Source organism: Zalophus californianus, chromosome 9 (assembly GCF_009762305.2).
Source record: "Zalophus californianus isolate mZalCal1 chromosome 9, mZalCal1.pri.v2, whole genome shotgun sequence".
Classification (NCBI taxonomy): Eukaryota; Metazoa; Chordata; class Mammalia; order Carnivora; family Otariidae; genus Zalophus; species Zalophus californianus.
The window spans coordinates 125,020,722-125,039,077 of record NC_045603.1 but is presented as its reverse complement, the minus strand read 5'-3'; positions in this window follow the sequence as shown (position 1 = coordinate 125,039,077).

The following is an 18,356-nucleotide window of genomic DNA, read 5'->3' as shown; positions in this document are numbered from 1 at the left end:
ATGAATCAACAGAGACTTCTTAGGCATTTTTTTTTAAAGATTTTATTTATTTATTTGAGAGAGAGAGAGACAGCGAGAGAGGGAACACAAGCAGGGGGAGTGGCAGAGGGAGAAGCAGGCTTCCCACGGAGCAGGGAGCCCGATGCGGGGCTTGATCCCAGGACCCTGGGATCATGACCCGAGCCGAAGGCAGACGCTTAACGACTGAGCCACCCAGGCGCCCCAACATTTGTTGCACTCAGTAGGCAAGGTGCTGCAGGGGAATGCAAGAATGAGACATGGTCCTCATTTTCAAGGTAAGGAGCAGGATCTAACTGAGCAAGAAATACCCATCCAAGAAACAGCAGACAATCTCCGACACATAATCTGAAGGTTTAAACTGTGTAGCGCAGATCGACAAGCATTATAGGCATTAGGAGGAGTCACAGGGGGTGCAAGGGTTCATGGCATTGTGGCCCACTTCCCTCATTTGACATGTGACATGCATCAGCCTCAGGGAGCTAACGGACGTTACCAGCAGAGCTCAGACTGACTTCTGTTCCTTGTGTGTCTTCTACTACTTTCTTAATCTTGGTCCTACTAACATTTTGGCCCAGTTATTCTTTGTTGTGAGAGGCTGTCCTGTGTTCTGCAGAATGTTTAGCAGCATCCCTGGGCCCGACATGCTAGTGAAACTCTGTTGCCTACTTCTAACAGTCAAGAATGTCATTGCCAAAAATCATCCCCAGTCAGGAACCAGGGTGCTTTTTTTATAGATTATGAGAAAAGAAGGAGCATTTAAGACAGGGAATGAGATGGTCAAATATGCCATCCATTTCGGGGGGTGGGCTATGCTCAGGAAATGAGACCGTCTGAGAGAACTCATGTGTATTAGTGACTAGTGGAAAATGTGGCTACATAGGCAAAGTAGGATAAGACTCTGGAAATAGAGATGTACCAAGACATCAAAGGAAATATAAGGCCATTGTGAAGTGTGAATAGGGAAACGTTATGATGAAATAATATTTAAGGAAGACTGGCTTGTGTGCAATATAAGGATAGATTTTACGGAGAACAGACTGGATTCGGGAAAACAAGTTGTGAACAAATAACAATATGCTTGGCAGCTAAGTGAGCGGAATTGGGGGGCTGCCAATGGTCACAGGAAGGGATGCTAATAGATTCAATATATCTTAAAGGGAATATGAACAGGGCTTGGTCTGATAAGGAAGGTGAAGAAGAGCAATGAATCAAAGATGATGAAGTTTTTGATGCTGCATGACCACAAGGATGAGGCGAAAGTGACAGATATGAAAGTCAAGAAAGGAAGTCAACTTCCATTCATCAGTGATCTGGAGTGTTTTCATGATTGGAAGAAATTAAAGCCACAATGAGACATCCAAACAGACATGACCATTAGACAACTGGAGATAGAGAGCAGAGTGTGAAGATCCTCACTCTACATTTACCAGTCTCAAGTGTGGAGACAGGATCCCCAAATGGTGAGACCAATTTTGTGGATGGCTTGTAGGTTTGCAAATCTCTCTCTCTCTCTCTCTCTTTTTTTTTTTTTTGCAAAGTTACAGAAAATATAAAGAACCTGAACTCACAAACTTAAACCAAACCAAACCAGAAAAACCACCTATAAGGCCCATTTTGTACCAGAGGTACAAAATGTTTCCAATCCTATTCATTTCTCATTTAGCCATTCCCTCCTGAAGAGCATATTGGATGCAGGCTGAGAAGACAAGATTATTTCTCTCGGGAGTTCACCTTATGTTTTCAGATATCATCAGCATCCACAGGGATTTATTTACTGCCAAATTAAATTGGAGCTATATCAGGTACTGAACAAAGATAATAATACAGATGTGGTCCCTGGCTTCTAGTCTTACTTATGCAAATAGGTATAGTATTTACAGATCAAATAAATTCTAAACAATGCAGAAATAGGAAATATGCACATTGGGTGTAAGTTGAAAGCACTGGAGAAGAAAGTGGTATTGAGGAAAGTATTTCATAATCATACAAAACAGTACCAAGGGCAATTTGGTGTAAAAATGAGGGGGTCAGGGGCCCCTGCCACCTCAATGAGTCATGGATTCATTCCATGATCTTCAGCAAATCAGTTCAATTCTCTCTATCTATTAAATGCTACTGATATTATCTGTTTGAGGGTACTTTCATCTATTTGCTTATTCAACAAACACTGATTGAATTTTACCTCCATATGCTGGCCTCTGCGGGTAGTTCTAGAAATGTAAAAATGAAAGCAACATAACACTTATCTTCAGAGGAAGTAGGTAAACTAACATATGGTAGGAGGGAATTGTATCAGTTAGGATGCTCTTGACTACAAGTAACAAAAGATCCAACAAAGTGTTGCTTAAATAGAAAAGATAACTCTCTCACACCAAAAAAAGCCTCAACATAGGGTTGGTTAATTCAGTTAACCAGTGTCATCAAGAAGGACCCAGGTAGTTTCTGCCTTTCTACTCTGACGTCCTCAGAATTTTGCTTTCAGTACTTAGGCTTGTCCTTATTCATGGATACAAGCAGCTGCCACAGCTCCAGGCATCACGTCCTGAGGCAACTGATATTGAAACTGTGAGGTCTAAGAGAAGCAATGCATACGTAATGCACAGGTCCTGGCACATAGAAATTGTTCAATGGATGTTAGCTATTATTATTTTTGGAATAATGTGATACTATTTAGCTCCTGAGAAACTGCTTGTATTAGTTTGCTAATACAAAGTATCACACTGAGTGGCTTCAATAACAGAAGTTTATTGTATCACAGTTCTGGAGGCTAGAAGGTTGCAGTCAAGGTGTCAGCAGGATTGGTTCTTTGTGAGGGAAGGGTCTGTTCCAACCTCTTCCCTTGGCTTGCAGATGCTCACTTCTCTCTTGGTCTCTCCACATTAACTTTTCTTTTTTAAAGTAGATTCTACACATAGCACAAAGCCCAACTCAGGGCTTGAACTCACGACCCTGAGAATGAGACCTGAGCTGAGATCAAGAGTCCGTGGCTTACCGACTGAGGCACCCAAGCGCCCCCACATTATCTTATTTCTTTGTGTGTCTTTCTCTCCGGTGGCATTCTTTTTGTTAGGACTCCAGTCATAGTGGATTAGGGGCTCATCCTATCCCAGTACTAACTGCATCCGATATGACCCAATTTCCAAATAATCTCCATTCAGAGGTACAGGAGGTTAGGCCTTCAACATATGGTGTTTTGGGGGGAACATATCAATGTGCATATCAATGTGCTTTAGTTTAGGTGTCTTCATTTACTAGTGCTTTAAAAAAGACTGTCTTAAAAGAGAGGAAATATTTCCACTTTAAGAGAGAGGAAATAAGTGGGGAAATCGGAATTTGGCTAAGCGTTCCATGTATCAGATCTCCTTTCTAGTTAGCAAATTCTCTTAACACATGAGTGGATTTATTATCCACTCGGAGGTAAAAGCATTGTGGGAAATTTTCCATAAACTGAGCTCTTTTTATAAAGAATTATGGAATCTTCCTCTGGTTTTATTTCCTTTACTCCTTTCCCCTCCAACTTCATCTCAATTATTTCCTTGTTCTTTCTAAGAAAAACAAAAAATCCTGTTTTGTTTATTTGCATTTCTTCCCCACATGGGGGAGAAACCTAATGGACTGTGCTTGGAATTTAGACCGCAAAAGCATAATACTTTTTTACCAATTTATATATTCTCCTGGGCGCGAGAAGAATTGGTAAGCTATTAAAAGTTGAGTGAGTGTTCTCAGCTGCTTGAGGGAAACCCCGAGACTGTCTGCATGGTCTGTCCTTCTTTCATCTGGGGACACAGCAACCCTGTCCTTGGCCTGGAGGGAAGACGGATGGATGAGAGCCCTGGGTTTCATTTCTGGAGAGAGGGAGAAGCTAAGAGGGGACCTAGCAGGGACTGCCCCTCCTGCTCCTCAGCAGGACCAGAGTCTTCTTCATTACACCAAGCTGAGAGGCAGTCTGGTCTCCGCTCCTTCCCCTAGCTACCCCTGGCTACATCCCTCTTCCTTCCCCTTTCTTTCCCACCAGACCTACAAGTGTTTGCGAAGCAGAGCTTTTTAATTTTCTAAATCTGAGCCACCCGACCCAGAGCTGCTTCCTCTAGTGCATTCCCTGGTTTGGTGAAATGAAGGGCTGGGCACTTGCCCTGTTACTCAATTAAAACAGTCAGGTTAGCTGATTGTAATTGCTCACAGATGCCTTATTCACACCTCTATAAGTACAATTTTTAATTTCAAGCAAAGCTTTCTTCTGAAAACCAAATTAAATACTTTTTCTTTCTTTTTTAATGCTTACCATTAATATTTTGTAAGGAGAAATGAAAAAAGTTTTAGCATCTCCAACAGTGTGTTCCATGAGTTTCCTGGTGGGAGGTGATAAAGGCATTTTTTTTAACTGACTAAAAATGGTTAGCCACAGCACCATGAAAATATCTCAGAATGTTTTAAAATGAAAAAAAAAATTCTGTGACATGGAAATAGCAATTTAGAGGGGGTCCAGGGTTCGTTGGCAGCTTTGAATGGCTGATTTTAGTCTTCTCCGGACCTCCCTCATGATTTCCACACCAATTTCCATCTACATCAAAAAAAAAAAAAAAAAAAAAAAAAAAAAAAAAAAAAACAAGCCTCCCGAGGTACAGAGGGGAAAAAGTATGGGACCATTTGTTATTTTGGACACAGATGATTCCAACTGAGGGAGGACATTAAAATGTTTCAAGAAACATAGCCTTTGAAATACAGCAATAGATTCACATCTATAACAGACTCTTCCGTAATATAAACCCCCTCAATGGAGTGCAAAACCCTTTTGTGACTTCTCTATGCTTCAGATCCCACCCCCTAGGCACCTTTTTAAGTCCTGGAATTTAGTTATAGCCTTTACTGATGCTTAACAACCACTTGCGCCACACTCAGATCGAGGCGTAAAATTATGGTAGACAACATCATTCTAAAAACTTCTGCCATTTTCAACTTTCTGGAAATCCAGTGCTTTGCTATCTATTCCCAGAGGAGGATTAACACCGCACTTGTAAAGTGCTTTGCGTCCCTTAACAGGAGGGTTGCGGGTGATGTGGCTGGAAACCAAAAATAATGTAACCTAATTTGCAGGTCCAGAAAGGAGGGGTGATGAAGGAGACTTAATTATTATTTACTGTTACTTCAAATAATACTGAATGAAAATGAAGATGCCAGGTACTAATTACCCAAATTATTTTGTTAATATGCGGGTTTTTCATGACCATCTCTCTGCCACCCTTGTCTCTCTCTCTCTCATTTTTTATTCTAGTAGTGCTAGGCTTCTCATGCCCACAAGCCAGCCTCCTCAACAGTTTCCACTGGAACATCTTTCTAGATGCTTATTCATTCTCGTCGCTCTTTATTTTCCATTTACTTCTGCTCCCCCTTACTTAGGAAGAGCTGCTCAGGGCTGGTAACCTTCTCTTGGAGGAGAGGGAGGGTGCCAAGGGCTGGGGGAGAGCACAGGAGAGGCAGGGCTAGAATAAGATGTATTTCAGCTAGGTCTAAGGTTTAGGCCATCCTGCAATGAAAAAAGAGCAATGAGCTGAGATAGGCAAACCTACCACTGAGCACTACCATAGTATGCTGGGATGACTTAAATCTAGGCAAAACAACACACAAAGATCCAGGCACTATTAGGCGCCTGGTAAAATGAGAGACAGTCCCCTGTGTCTTCAGGAAGTTAATCTCGTCCCGACATAAACAGGCTGGCCTCGAGAGATCTGCTGACAGTATGTGCCTCTGTGAAATTGGGTTAGATAGATGTTTACTCAAATATAGTTCTCTGCTTTAGGCAGTCTTCAAAATGTGTACGAAACCACCAGTTCCATTTCCCCAGTGCTTGATTGTACTTGATCTTTCTCTACATTTTTCCAACCAACCATGCTCATCTTTGGAAGAGATTGGCTCATTTTTCTCAGATCACTAAGGAAGGGAGTTTATTGTTGCTTTTTGGAGTTATCCCACCCTTGCCCCCAACAAATCTCTGGGATTATGCAAATACATACTGTTACATCATATTCCAGATATGGGGGCTTTTGCCACGTGACCTTTGAGCCAGCTGTGATTTGACCTGTGGAGTTTACCTCCGGATGTGGTGTGGCACTGAGTTTTGTAGTATGACAGAGTCAGCTGCTACATCACGTTCTTAGGCTACTGACGATTTGCCTTTGGTAACTCTAAGCACTGCGCATACATCGGAGTCCTAAATCACTCCATCATGCTCACTCTTTAGAAGAGAGGCGTGAGGGGTACTTATGTGTGGTGATTATGCAGTTTTTGTGGACAGACCACATTAGCACATTTTCTGTCAGTTTGTGTCTAGTCTTCTTTTTTCGTATTTTATTTCATGATCCCTGAATTATGTCTGGACGTCCAGATTCTTGTGCTGATTTGGCAGCTAATTTGCTGCAAGACTTGAATTTCCGGGGTCAATTGACTTCTCTAGGTTTCACTTTTGTCACCTGCCAAATGCAGGGGTTGGACAAGATGGTCTCCAAAAATTCAAATTCATTGCCTGAATGAGTCCTCCAAGGTTCTCTGACATCCTGTTTTCATGCTATGATTTTTTTTTTTTTTTTAAGAGGAGGGGGCATACAGATTAGATGGCAATATTTTATTTCCCAAAAGCTTTGATCAAACTAAGTCGGCTGAGCGAGGAACTGGTATCTCTCCACTCTTTTCTCCATATAAAATGGCATAAGTTGCTAACTATATGCAAGGAAGCATTTCTTGAGAAAATGTGAAAAATGTAAATGGGGTTAGAACTCTTTTACGATGCATACATATGATCTCTACTTTATAAAGTTGGTGATCTCTGTTCTCTTGCAGCCAGAAATCATCAAGAAAAAAAAAAAAAGTCAATGAGCAGCTAGAAGGGTTGTGATGGTGATCTTTGAGGAGTATAATGGCAAAAAGTTACAACAGAAATATCATTAATTGATTGAGGGTGAGTATTTGGTGCCTAGCCTTGTTCTGGTGTCATTATATAGCCCTGAGTTACGCCAGTTTGCTAAATGATGGTGCAATGGAAAAACCTAATTTGTGCTAATTGCTCTTCACGGCAAAATAAAGTTTATTTAAAGTTATTTAAAAGTGAGTGGTCAAAACAATCAGGTTCAATACCACCTTCTCAACTTTGGGTTTCCTATTAAAGACTTTTTCAGAATGGAAAATGGAATGGAATAGAATGGCTGCCATTTTGCTAAGACCAGCAAAATAAATATTGGTATTGTTAACCTCTGGCATCCACATAGCAAAGTGGCCGGATAAAGCTCATCACCCAGGTACTGCTGTGCCAACGCAGTCTGTTACATCTATTTTCCACTTTTCCAAAGTGGTCTTCTAAATATCTACATCAGGTCATATGAATTCTCTACTTCAAATCCTTCTATGGATTCCCTTTGGGCTCATAATGAAATAAACACCCCATAAGATGGTTGAAAACTCCCTGTGTTTATTTACTGCTGTGTTTCCAGTGCTGGGACAGTATAAGGCATATAGTATATATTTGATGAACATTTGCTGAATGAAAAGCCTGTGTGATCTGGTCCCTGTTCATTTCTCCTACCTCTTTGTTCATCTCCAGCCACTGTGGCCTTCCTAGAGTCTGAGAAATGTACCGAGTCCCTGTTCTGCACAAGGCTTCACCTTGAGCCCCCTTTCCTTTGTCTGGTTAAATTCTACCTTCTTCCAGATAAAACATCATTCTTTCAGGTTTTTGGTAATCTTATTTGGCCCCTTGTATTATTGTTTCTTATAGCACCAAATTTTTCTATTTCAGAGGATTATCAAGTTTCTAATTATATAATTATTTGTGTGAATATTAATTTATAATTTCTCCCATTAGACTCAATGATTAATTTCCAGGGATTGTGTCTGCATTAAAACTGTATATTCTATAACTAATACAGTCTATACATAATGCATGCCCAATAAATCCTCATTTTAAAACTTATTTTAGAGAAACCATTGGCATGTTAAAATTAAATTTTTATTTACTTATTCTAAATATTTAATACATGTAGATAGTTTTTTAAAAAGAGTAGACAGTGAAAAGGAAGTCCTCAGTTTCTATCCCCAGAGGTGACCTCTGCTATGTTTTATATATATCTCCCTCCAGAGATAATCTATGAGAATGAGCACATATTCCACATATATCCAATAAATGTCCTTTGAGGAATGAATTAATGAATCACTTCTATTATCACAAACCCGTTGTGAAAGTTTTTTAGGGTGAGAGCTTTTCATTCTGTGCATAAAACTATATTAAATAAGCCTCACCTAGGCAACAAAGAAAAAAATAATTTAGCCAGCTCAGAAAAAAACCTTTTCATATTGATTCTTTTTGTCTTTGTTTATAGCTCTGGATTAGAAAATAAGCAAGAATACAGAATGTCACCCAACACCTATAAAGAAACGAGATTTCTTTAATGAGGTAACCAAAAAAGTTTTCCTTTCCTCAAAAGAGATAATGGTATTTTTAGCCTTTTTTGCAGCAGTAAAAGCTACCTGATGAAACAGGAATCGCTCAGCTCCTTAATTGGGGAACTGGATGCACAGTCAGGAATGAGGTAAGGAGTCTCCCTAAAGCACTCCCGGGACTCGTAGTCAGGCTGATACCTAGACCCTACGATGTTGGCCACACCTAGTTCTGGGTCAGCCAACAATGGAATGAATACCACACACAGTCCTGGTTTGCTCTGGTTTCTCCATTCCTATCAGTGGGGCAATCGCTGCTGGCCTCACATTCTCTTCTCTGGTCCTCAGTGGCCTCTTCCAGAAAAGCAGCTCAGGTCTGTTCTGAGCTGGTTCCAGACACCTACATTCATTTCCTAGGCTGCTGCAGCAAAATGCCACCCACTCGGTGGCTTAAACCAACATAATCCGCTCTCCCACCCTTCTGGAGGTAAGAAGTCCAAAATCAAGGTGTCAGCAGGGCCACATGCCATCTGAAGGCTCTAGGGAACATTCCTTCCTCACCTTTTCCAGTTTTTGATGCAAGCCAAGGGATGCCGGCAATCCTTGGCATCCTTTGCCTTGCAGCTGATCACTCCCATCTCTGCCTCCATCGTCACGTGGCCTTTGCCCATGTATATCCCCTCCAGGGTCATTACATGGCTTTTTCATAAGGACACCATTGGATTTAGGGCACACCTACCTCATCTAGTAGGACTTCATTTTAACTTAATTACATCTGCAAAGGCTGTATTTCCAAATACGGTCACACTATAAAGTTCTAGGTGGACATGGATCTTTGGGGGGATACTCTACAATCCAGCTTAGTACCCAAGGCAGATGACCTGTGACCGAGGGTATCTGAAGCCAGTGCCCAAAGGACAAATATGGTGGCTCCCTCTGACCGCAGCTTCTTCCCAGCCCACGGAACCTGAGCTTCTTCATGCGTGTCCCCCACGCACCTACAATTGAAATCACCACATTCTCACACTGCTTATTTTTAGATCAAGTGTGGTTTTTACTGTCTTTCACCCAAATCTTTTCCATTGCTGATCCTTACAAAACGGCAACAGCAAAGCTTCATCCTACACTGGAGTTTTAAATGGTTGGACAATCTTGGAGCTAAGACCTCGTCTCTAAGCAGGGCCTCCCGTGATGGAAACATTGGTCTCGCACTGCATTGTGATTTAAGAAGTGGCTCTTTGTTAAAATCCTCGTTGCACAAGTGACAAATACAGCAGCCCACACAAGCAGTGAGACTGCCCGCCTGGGATGGCAGGGATATTTTGGGTGGTACTCTGGGGGAGTTATGAATGGATTGGGCTGCTTTCCCTACTTTCGATTGTTCGCCAGTGGAAGCCGCTTTCCTCCTGGGGCAAGAACGAACCAGTTTTGCTGACAACACTCGTACACAGGAAACACCAATTTCAGAGCACCAGCGGGCAGTAGAAGCATCAAGAAGACGGCACATCTGGAGACAGATCAAGCTGGTCCTGTGTATGTGCACACTGGGATGCTTCCTGAGGTGGGAGAGCAGAATCCCTGACCTCAAGGAGCCGTGTGTCCTGTCAGCTGCATAACCAACAGCTTGTTCCACTCTTATACGAGGCGCTGCCGTGATCTGTAAGTAGTAGGTAATGAGCAACTTTCCTAAGTAGATGCCTTTCCTGATAGCACTACATTCTTACCCAGCGCTGTTCCCTTCATTCTCTCCCAGTTGCTGGCCCTGCAAACTTATGAGACGTATTGCCTGATTCTTCAGAAAGTCTCTAAATATCCCATTATGAGACATGACCTCTCCATGTAAAAAATTAGTATAAAAGCTTACATAAAACAGCCACAAGCTGTTTGAACTATCCCCGTGGAAATAGCACTCATTCGTCCAGCAATATCTGAATGCCCAAGAGGCTCTAGGTCCTCTGCTAGGTAGGAGGGCAACAAGGTGAATGGGGGGGGGGGTCGCTCCTCAGTGTCTGAGCTGCTACAAAGGCACAGGGGCTCTGATCATGCCAGGCCAAAACTGCTTGAAAATGAAGCCCAAAGAAACTTGCCACCTATTTCAGGAGGGAATGCTCCTTGGATGTGTCATGGGAGAGAATCCCCTTTGGCGTAAACTAGTTCCTCAGGGAACAGTATGTGAAATGCTGCTTTTCTGGACGAGATAAGAAAAGGCGAGAGCTGTTCTCAGGAGTGGGGCTTATCTGTTTCGGTCAATACCTCTCTTGGCCAACAGAGAGATGCTGTCACCTTACTAAGCACGGAGAACAGAGGGAGTGGAAACCGAAAGTCAGCATTTAGAGGAGTGGGGTAGCACTTCACTAAACTTGCTGGCATCATGTTCTCACTTCAATGTGTTAATGAAATGACCATTTCAAGAAACCAAAAGCAGACATTCCAATCTGAGGGATGAGGTGAAGGCAAACCATTGCCTTTTAGAGAGACTAAAGGAATCTCGCTTGACAGCAGAGTGGTGACGTCAGATGGAGAAAGGGATGTCTGCTCTAGGAATCAAAAAAAAGAATCTTGTCCTACATCCTTGCTCCTTTAGGAAAGCGCGCTCGTTTCTCTGAGGTTACATTTCCTATAGCATGACATATCCAGTGAGTAAGAGTGAAACAACAAAACAAACCAAACCAAACCACAGTGTCCGAGACATGGAAAGCCCTCAGGAAATAAGTGCTAATAGTCACATAAAATAAATTCAGGAGGAAACCAGGCAATGGCAACTTACCACATTCTATTATGTATGAAATGGGCATGAGGTAAGAGGCGATGCCACCAAGAATTTATATGCAGTACTAATACAAATCTGACATTTCTAAAGACCACAGGGGTCTCCTATTGTTATTGACGGAATGAGGAATGACACACATCCGCATATATGCATTTTATATATATGTATATACACACATATGTATATGTAGATATATGTGTGTATATAAAGAGCAATGACACACATAGACTAAATGTACATACGTACACATATAGTATAATCTTATGATATTAGGGATGAAGAAATATACACATGAATGATTAATGCCTATGTTGAGGTCACAAAGTGTCCAGGATACAACAGAGACCAGTAGTACTTTGCCTGCTGGTTCTGCTGTCTTTAAACGTCCCTTCCCAGAGAAGTGTATTTGGATGAGCAACCACAGGTTCTTTTGAAATTGACTCACATTGACCAGAGCACTTGGATTTTGCTTCGGGGCCTTCCCTCCGGGTGTCTTAACAGGCAAATTAAATGTAAAGTCGTAACAGGATGCCCTTCTGGTTCAAGCTGCTACAGAAGAAATCGATGGTTATTTGAAGAAGGTTTTAAATAATCAAGTATGTAACAGTTGGGTCCTCACAAGAGAACCCAAAAATTCAGGTAAAACTTTAACTTCTACAGGGTTGAATAAAGTCTCACTATAGGGATTCAGAGATTATTTTTCTCTTATGCAAATTTGAGAAAAATAAATAAAATGGACTCAAAGTATGAAATAGAAAACTCTACAGGAATGTATAAGATTATTCCCTTCCTTCTTCCTTAGTGTTAGCTTTATATGATCCAAATGACAACAGTATTGAATTCAGTTAAACACTTACAGAGCTCCTAATGTATACCAGGCCATTGGGCTAAGTGCTGGGGATATAACAGCTAATGGAAAAACCAGGGGACCTTTTTGTGATGGGCTACAGAGTGAATATATTTGGCTTTTGTCACAACTGGCGAGCTTGGCTGTAGCAGCACAAAAGCAGCCTCATGGAGGCTGAGCAGGGAGTCTGCCCTGGAGATCATGACCCGAGCCGAAAGCAGATGCTTAATCGGCTGAGGCATCCAGGTGCCCCAAAATAAACTGCAATTCAAAACAGGGTGATCTGGGCGCCTGGGGTGGCTCAGATGGTTAAGCGTCTGCCTTCGGCTCAGGGCACGGTCCCAGGGTCCTGGGATCGAGTCCCGCCTCGGGCTCCCTGCTCCTTGGGAGCCTGCTTCTCCCTCTGCCTCTCTCTCTGTGTCTCTTTCTCTCATGAATAAATAAATAAAATCTTTAAAAAAAAAATTAAAATTAAAAAAAAATAAAAAAGGGTGATCAAAGCAGGCCTTACTGAGAAGGTGACTTTTTAATAAAGATTTAAAGTTGGTGAAAGAGTTATAACTGGGAGAACATTCTGGGAAAAAGATGGAAAGCACAAGAGCCCTCAAGTGAGAAGAACCTGGAGGCCAGGGAGGCTGGAATAAAGCAAGTGAGAAAAGTAGACGAGGAAAGGCAGATCACACATGGTCTTGCAGACCGTGCTTATTGGGAGACACCCAGGGAATATTCTGAGCAGAACGGTGTTCTGATTTCTGTGTCAAAAGGATCACTGCTGAACAGAACTTGTCAGAGAGCAAGAGCAAAAGCAGGGAGCCCAACTGGAGGATATTGTAATAATCCAGGTGAGAAGTCGCAGTACCTGGACCAGGGTGGAGGAAGATGCTGTGAAGTCTGCAGTTCTGGTTATATTTTGAGGGCAGGGCCCAGAACAATTTCTGAAGCATACATGTGGGATATTTTGATTATAAAGGTTGGTTGGAAACTTCACTGTTAGAAACTTACCTTGCAATTCAGTACAACAAACAAGTTATTTCATACATAAACATGAGTATAAGTAAATGTAAAAACATAGAAAGTTAGGGTTAACTTCTGTTCTATATTTCCAGCAATTAACAGTGACACAATGACTAAGAAAACCCAATTCCTCCTAGAGTCATATAATTTTCCTTCTATAGCTATTCCAAATTATCATGGTGAGGCTTCACCTATGTTAAGTGGTTTCTAAGTAGTGTCTATTCAACAGAGTAAATGGGATGTGACTCCAGGCCAGTTGCTTGATCCTACAGAGAATACAACTCAACATGAGTCCCACCCATTGTAAGTGTGGTGCCATGCTTAATGGAAAAGCGGTTCTGTGTCAAATGTCCCTGCATACCTTAGCTCCTTCTCAGAGATTCAAAGTGTACCGTAGGAGGGTCAAGTCTCTGTAACCCTGAAGGAAAAAAACTTCTTTAACCACGAATCTCTCTTCGACCCTATCCCTTTCTGCCTGCTTTCACCTTTTCTACTTGTTCCTATCTTAACCAGAAAAAAAAAAAAAATTCAGTGGACTCATGATACACAGAACATTTAACTTCTAGCCAAGAAAGAGAAACACGTCTCTTCTAGATCAAAGATTCGTTATACGACTTATTCCTAAACACTCCTGTCTTGCTTGTCTCACAAAGTAGCTGCAAGGACCAAATGCAATTACATACATTTTGCACACTACCTAAGATATCCAGTGCACGGCAAAAGAGAAGTCAAAGGAACGACATTTCAAACAATAATAATAAAAAAAAAAATCCATGGGTTCCCATACAGTCTTTACAGTATTGAAGTAGAGACTACCTTGAGAGACTGCGAGGCATTTCCCAGTGACAAGTAATCTCACCGTTGCACTAAAAGGGTCAGGTTATTTTTGTTAAAAAGCTACCTTTTGGGGAGACTGACATCACCAAGATGGCAATATAGATTGTTCCTGACACTGCTCCCCTTCACAAGAACAACTACTATTCCTGTACAAGATACCAGAGAGAAAACCCAAGAGCAGAGAAAATTGACTTTAAACTAAAAATGGTAAAAAGAGAGAAAAAATAAGTCATCATAATATTATAAAGGGGTCAATCCATCACAAAGTTTTAACAAATGTAAACATCTGTACACCCAACAATGGAGCACCTAAATATATAAAGCAAAAACTAACAGAGCTAAAAGGAAAAAGAAACAGCAGTACAATAATATTTGGGGATTTTAATACTGCACTCTTAACAATGGCTAGATCATTCAGACAGAATCAATAAGGTAACAGCAGGTTTGAACGATACTATAAACCAAATGGACCTAAAAAACATATACGGAACATTTTATCAGTCAACAGCAGAGTACACATTCTTCCTAAGTGCACATGGAACATTTTCTAGGATAAACCACGTGTTAGGCAACCAAAAAAAAAGTCTCAAGTCTTAGCAAATTAAAGAAGACTAAAATCATACCAATTATCTTCTCTGACCATAATGGTATGAAATTAGAACTAACAGGAAAACTGGGGAAACGCATATGTAAATGGAAGTTAAACAACACTCTCCTAAACAATTGATGGGTCAAAGGGGAAATAAAGTATTTTGAGACAAATGAAAATGGAAACACAACATACCAAAATTTATGAGATGCTGCAAAACAAGACCTAAGAGGGAAGTACCTAGAAATAAATGCCTACATTGAGAAAGATCTCAAATAAAGCACCTAACTCTATACCTCAAGGAACTAGAAAAACAAGAACTAATCCCAAGTTAGCAGAAGAAAGGAAATAATAAAGATTAGAGCAGAAATAAATGAAATATAGAGCAGGAGAGCAATAGAAAAAATAAACTTACAGTTAAAAAAAACAAACCCTAGAGTCGGTTCTTTGTAAAGATAAATTTGATAAACCTGTAGCTAGATAACCAGGAAAAACCAAAGAACCCAAATCAGCAAAATTGTAAATGAAAGAGACATTGCAACTGAAACCACAAAAATACAAAAGATCATAAGGAGCTACTACAAACTATATGCCAACAAATTAGACAACTTAGAAGAAATGGAAAAATTCTCAGAAAAATGCAGCCTTACCACGACTGAATCAGGAAGAAACAGAAAACCCAGAGAGACCAATTACTAGCAAGGAGATTGAATCAGTAATCAAAAATCTCACAAAGAAGGGATGCCTGGGTGGCTTAGTTGGTTAAGCATCTGCCTTTGGCTCAGGTCATGATTCCAGGGTCCAGGGATCGAGTCTTGCATCAGGCTCAGCGGGGAGCCTGCTTCTCCCTCTGCCTGCAGCTCCCCCTGCTTGTGCTCTCTCTCTCTCTCTCTGACAAATAAATAAATCTTTAAAAAAAAAAAAAAACTCACAAAGAAAAGTCCAAGACCTGATAGCTTTGCTGGTGAATTTTACCAAACACTTAAAGAATTAACACCAATCCTTCTCAAACTCTTCCAAAAAGTCAAAGAGGAGGGAGTACTCTCAAACTCATTTTACTAGGCCAGCAATACCCTGATAACAAAGCCAGAAAGGACACTACAAGAAAACTATAAGCCCCTATCTCTGGATGAAAATGGATGAAAAAATTCTCAATAAAATACTAGCAAACTAAATTCAGCTGCACATTAAAAGGATCAAGTGGGATATATCCTCGGGATGCCAGGATGGTTCAACATACACAAATCAATAAATAGATATTAATAGAATGAAAGAAAAAATATAATCATCTCAATAGACACAAAAAAAAGCATTTGACAAGATTCAATATCCAATCATGATAAAAATTAACAAATTACGTATAGAAAGAACGTACTCAACATAATAATGGGCATATATGAAAAACCTACAACTAACATCATACTCAGTGGTAGAAGGTTAAAAGCTTTTTCTCTAAGATTAAGAACAAGTCAGGTGTACCCACTCTTACCACTTACATTCAACATAGTACTGGAAGTCCTAGTCAGAGCAATCAGGCAAAAGAAATAAAAGGCATCAATATTGAAAAGGAAGAAGTAAAACTGGCTCTCGTCATAGATGACATGACTTTCTATATAGAAATCCCTAAAAACTTATCCAAAATACTATTAGTTCCAATCAATGAATTCAGTGAGGTTGAAGGATACAAAATTAACATGCAAAATCAGTCCTGTTTTTATACTCTAACAACAAATTTTCTGAAAAAAAATTAAAGATATTGATCCCATTTACAATAGCATCAAAAACGATACTAAGGAATAAATTTAACTAAGGGATATGAAACATTTCGACTCTGAAAACTACAAGACATTGAAGAAAAAAATCTAAGACACAGATAAATGTAAAAGTATCTCCTGTTCATGGACTGAAATAATTTTTATTGTTAAAATGTCCATACTACCAAAAGCCATCTATAGATTCAATGAAATTCCTATCAGGATTCCAAGGACATTTTTTACGGAAGCAGAAAAAAAAAATCCTAAAATATATATGGCACCACAAGACCCCAAGAGCTAAAGCAATCCTGAGAAAGAACAAAGTGGGAGGCATCATACATCCTGATTTCAAGCTGTATTAGAAAGTTAGTAAAAATATAAGCTATAGTGATCAAAACAGTATGGTACTCACAAAAAAACAGATACATAGACCAATGGAACAGAGTCAAGAGCCCAGAAATAAACCCATGCACATATGGTCAACTGATATTTGACCAGGGAGACAAGAACACCCAGTAGGAAAGAGATGTTCTCTTCAGTAAATGGTGCCGGGAAAAGTGGATATCCACATGTAAAATAATAAAACTAGACCCCTATCTTACACTACTCGAAAAGAATTAAAGACTTAAATGTAAGGCAGGAAACACTGAAACTCCTAGAAGAAAATATAGGAAAAAAAGCTTCCTGACATGGGCTTTGGCGATTATTTTTTGGATATGATGCCTAAAGCACAAGCCACAAAATTAAAAATATATGGAACTACATCAAACTAAAACACTTCTGAATAGCCTAAGAAACAATCAACAAAATGAAAAGACAACCTACAGAAAAAATATTTGCAAACTATATATCTGATGAGAGGTTAATATCCAAAATACATAAATAATTCATATAACTCAAGAGCAAAAACATAATCCAATTAAAAAATGGGCAAAGAACCTGAAGGGACATTTTTTCCAAAGAAGATGCACAAATGGCCAACACATGAAAAGATGCTCAACATCACTAACCAGTAGAGAAATACCAATCAAAACCACAATATCATCTCACACCTGTCAGAATGGCTATCACCAAAAAGGTAAGCAATAACAAACACTGGCAGGGAAGTGGAGAAAAGGAACCATCGTGCACTGTTGGTGAGAATATAAATTGGTGCAGCTACTATGGAGAACAGTATGGAGGTTCCTCAAAAAATTAAAAACAGAACCACCATATATCCATAGAACATGAAAACATTATGTTGAAGAGATATCGGTACCCCCTTGTTCACAGCAGCATTACTTCCAATAGCCAAGACATGAAAGTAACCTAAGTGTCCATTGATAGATGAATGGACAGAGAAGATGTGATTAGAAAATAAATAAAATAAAACTACACAGTGCTGTATGTTAGTTATATCTCAGTAAAACTGGGTAACAAAAACTACCTTTTTTTTTTTCAAAGGATTTTATTTATCTGACAGAAAGAGAGACAGTGAGAGAGGGAACACAAGCAGGGGCAGAGGGAGAGGGAGAGGCAGGCTTCCCACCGAGCAGGGAGCCCGAGGCGGGGCTCGATCCCAGGACCCTGGGATCATGACCTGAGCCGAAGGCAGATGCTTAATAACCGAGCCACCCAGGTGCCCCAAAACTACCTTTTGAACTGTGAATAAAATGTTAATCAGGGTACCAAATAACCGAAAAGTGTATGAGAACATGCAAAAAAACCCACTTTAGTGACAAAGAAAAAAACACCCTGAGATTTTATGCTTGAATTCAAATATATATTACTTTCTGGACTGCACAGTACACCCATTTAATTTGAAAACAAATACTTAATATTTTCTGATTACAAAAGTACACATGATCACTACAGAAAATTTAAAGTACAGAATAAGTATTTCAAATTTAAAAAAATAGGTGAAGGGGATTAAGAGCACACTTATCCAGATGAACACTGAGTAATGCACAGAACTGCTGAATTACTACATTGTACACCCGAAACTAATACAACACTCTACGTTAACTACACTGGAATTAAGATCGAAAACTTAATAAAAAAATAATAAAAGAAGACATGAAAAAAAAAGTTAAAAACAATCTTAACCCACCACAGAGAGAG